We start from the raw sequence: 4,123 nt of genomic DNA, 5'->3' as shown, positions 1-4,123 counted from the left end.
CGGATATCCACCTTTAACAACTAGATATTACAAAAAGTTTCTAACGAACGGGCTACGTGAATCACCTGTATACAGAGTGACTGAAGGTTGTGCAGATATTTTAACTAGTGATAGAACCCCACACAAGGTGACGATTGAGCCAATGATGTATTATACAAATGTTGATATTTTTCGAGAAAAAGGAGCTCAAAGTTTTTCAAAAAAAGTTTGGGAGCCACTGAATTTGATGGAAAAATGGGTCTAAAAAAAAAGAGTGTGTGCTTAAGACCGCACGACAGATGTGAAAACTTCTATGATGCTCGTTACTGATTTTAAGTAGTAGGTATGTAAGTACATACATAGAATAAGTATTCTATACAAAATATATTATGGATGACTTGGAGGAATAAGGAGCAAGGCATAAATAATTAATATTATTTAAATCCAATGCTGTTTTTAAATAAACATAAAAATCTGTATTTTTCAATAGAAACTGCAAATACGTCCGCTTTTAGAGGTACACTCTAGCAAAATTTGTGAGGTTAGGTTTGGATGTTTAAGTTTTATTTTCTTGACGATGACATTGAACACAACACAAGTTTTCATAGCAATACCAATACCCTGTATTATGATAATTTGTCCATTTTCCTTTTCAAATTTTGCTACACAAATTTTTCCAATAGATGAATTGTTGAAGCCATATAATTGAGAATTACGTATTAAATCCTACATCCCTCTGTAAACTTACAATATTTATCGTGTCTTTATCGTTTATATTATATAAAACTATACAGGGGATTTCACGAGTGATAATGAGCCTGACGGAATAATAAATTCAACCCACAATACATTGTCAAAAAAAGCCGGACATTTTAATTTCAGTAGCCAGCTTTTTTCGGAAATATAGTGTGGGTTGCATTTTAAATTACGTCAGGCTCATTATCACTCGTGAAATATCCTGTATATATATACAGAATTACTCCTGCAGCTCTGCACTGAAGTCAGTCAGGTCACAACACAATTATCGACAATTACACGAGAGGTATTTTTTGTACGGATAAAATTGAATTTTTTTACGATAATTTGGTTGCTTGGTAAATTGACGACACAAACCACCCGATAAAAAAACGAGTCCGAAGGACGAGTTTTTTTATCTGGTGGTTTAGCATGGAAGTTTAAGCACATTTTATCCAGATGCAAAGTTAGGGCTAACTTTATCCAATGTCAAAGTGACAAATACATCGCGGCTTATGGGATTTTTTATACATGAATTAAATTATCACTGAAAATTGAAAACTGACAAGTGACTGATTGTTTTTCGCTCCCATGATTTTAGCTTACCGTGTCGTTCTGCGGACGATTTTCGCTTGTGCTGCGTTACGATTTTACCGTGTCGCATGAAACTAATTCACTGCCCGGGAATAAAATGTATGTACTGCGCCTAATAGATATTTATACATTAAGGGAGATATGAACATCGTGGTTATAATCCGAGGGCCTTTGGCCCGAGGAATTATAAGTCAACCGAGGGGAAAAACATGAATATCTCCCGTGGTGCATACAATATTTTACTTTTTAGTCTCTGTATTTAAAAGTTAAAATTGTATTTAAAATATTTAGCAGGGAAGATTGCGTGAATATGTGGTTGCTATAGTTTCGTTCTCATGAGTTTGTTGTCAACAATGTGGAGGGCGAAAAAATTTGACAAATCCCAAGGGAGATATGAGTTGTTTTTCACAATCTGTATCTATGACGAAAAGAAACAATATCGTGTTACTAAAAAATAAAGAAGTCTTCACTTCAAAAAATCATAGTAGACTTTTTTGTTGTAATTTAATTCAAAATTAAGTCATCAATCAGGTCATCAATTTTAACCTCAATTTAAATCATAAATGTTTTTCACCAACCAGGAGAAAACCGATATGGTCTTTGATGTATGGCGAACATTCAGAGCTAGCACGGCAAATCTACGGTGAAAATGTGCCTCAAAGGATACTTCGCAATCGCAATGCACGTAAATGGAAATGAATAACTGTGATGTTGGCCGCCAACGAAAAGATCGCATTTTAGTTGCAGAAGAAGACGTTCCTCACGAATCCAAGAGTGTCACTTCCAGCAGTTTATTTCAATTAACGAGTGGGTTGGGATTGTTGAAAATTACCTCGTAGATCCCTATGTTTTACCTCCGCCTCATTACGTTCAAAAAGTCGCTCAGGAAATTCGTCGCATTCTGAATCGAGTTCGGCTTTCTTGGACACTTCGTACTGAAGCTTGCATTGTAAACGATGGCAGGCATTTTCAGCAATTTCTTTGATGCTTCATTTTATATTTTTACTCACAATAATTACAGCCCTTTCACTTTGTTGTTTAAGCCTTTGTTGTTTTCTGAATAAGTTGCAGGCACTATTTTATCATCACTTTACAAATTTTATCCTAAATTCACGATGAAACTAAAATAGTATATTAAGTATAAAAAACGGTAAGGACAATGTACCGATTGTACCGATTGTACTATCTGAGATCAGTACATTGTCCTTAAAGTTAGTGATGCTTAAGAATTTTTTTGCGTGAATCAATATTTATTACAAAATATTCATATCTAGAATAGACGCAATGCGATACGTGTTACCCTTCACATCGTGTTGACATTATGTTGATTTTTGTATCGCGTTTCTAAGGCAATCTGCAAACAACTACCGCCATTGCAGTTATTGTGCGCAAATATCGCCAGTTGTATTGAAAAACAAGCAGTAAAATGAGTGATATTAGTGATTCTGAAAACGAAGTGGATGTTGTAGAAGAAACTTTGAATGTGGGGTGCGTCACAAATAAAGAATTTTTGAAACTAACGACCTCAATGTCTAATTAAGAAGACAAGGAAAATTTGGGGTATGAAATTTTTTTGTCGCGGCAAGTTCGCTAATGTTATTTTATTACAGCGGCAAGGAAAGGCCGTATGAGTTTCCAGAAAGTTGTCTTCAACTTCTGCCCATATAAATAGAGAGATTCCCAAACCAACGAGCTCGATGTGTAATCAAAAAGACAAGCAATGTTCAGGGTATGAACATTTTGATAATGCTAATGTCGCGGCAAGTTCCCTAATGTTATTTAATTGCAGCGGCAAGGAAGGTCGACTACAAGAGCCGTGTGAGTTTCCAGAAAGTGCTAACATCTTGTCTTCAACTTCTGTCTACATAAACAGAGAATTTCCGAAACCAACGACCTCAATGTGTAATCAAGAAGACAAGAAAAATTCGAGGTAAGAAAATTTTCACATGCTAATGTAGCAGCAAGTTCGCTAATGCTATTTCACTATAGCTGCAAAGAAAGCCGACTACAAGAGCCGTGTGAGTTTCCAGAAAGTGCTAACACCTTGTCTTCAATTTCTGTCCACATAAATAGAGAATTTCCGAAACCAACGACCTCAATGATTGTGTAATCAAGAAGACAAGGAAAATTCGAGGTATGACAATTTTGACAATGCTAATGTTGCGGCAAGTCCGCTAATGTTATTTCATTCCAGTGCCAAGGAAGGTCGACTACAAGAGCAGTGTAAGTTTCCAGAAAGTGCTCCGACTTCTTGTCTTCAACTTCTGTCTACATAAAAATTATTATAATAATTGATTAATTTTGAATAAATTTACTTACCGTTCTAAAACACCAAAAATTACTTACCGTCGAGTTTGTCGTTAGCAACGGGTAAACATAGCTTACTGTCTTGGAAACAGACGTGGTAAACGAGCAAATAGAGTACAATCGCGCAAAAATGACATTAATGACTATAAAATATTCCTGTCAAAAAAATTACTTCGAAGCCATTTTTTTTCGTATAAGCGATTGTGCGAAAAACGTTGTGGGATATACGATTAGTAAGTGCCATAACAGAATCTCGAAAGTTGAAAAAACGCCCCAGCTTATATCTTTCTTATTTGAAATTCGATTTCAACGAGCGGTACATCAAATTAAAGGGTTCATGATGTACTATAAACTGGATATAAAATGTTGCCCTTAGCAACCCTATCTTACAAGGGTCACGGGTCAACTTAATTTTTTTAAATAGCAACATATAATTTTTTTGATACAGTTAGATTCATTATGTTTTTCTAAGTTAAAAAATATAGGACACCTGTATATTTAAATGTTA

General features: G+C 35.1%; 1 long non-coding RNA gene across 1 annotated transcript; it reads left to right on the top strand.

Annotated features, from left to right (window-relative positions):
* Window positions 1-2,676: 2,676 nt before the first annotated feature.
* On the top strand, window positions 2,677-3,637 carry LOC138141491 (uncharacterized). Its single transcript, XR_011163171.1, has 5 exons — window positions 2,677-2,868; window positions 2,919-3,037; window positions 3,098-3,238; window positions 3,298-3,442; window positions 3,503-3,637. It is a non-coding gene; the product is annotated as an uncharacterized lncRNA (long non-coding RNA).
* The last annotated feature ends 486 nt before the right edge of the window (window positions 3,638-4,123 follow it).

This window comes from Tenebrio molitor, chromosome 1, assembly GCF_963966145.1.
Source record: "Tenebrio molitor chromosome 1, icTenMoli1.1, whole genome shotgun sequence".
NCBI classification, from domain to species: Eukaryota; Metazoa; Arthropoda; class Insecta; order Coleoptera; family Tenebrionidae; genus Tenebrio; species Tenebrio molitor.
Note: the sequence above shows the minus strand (reverse complement) of the source record. Positions and strands in the feature narration are given on the sequence as shown.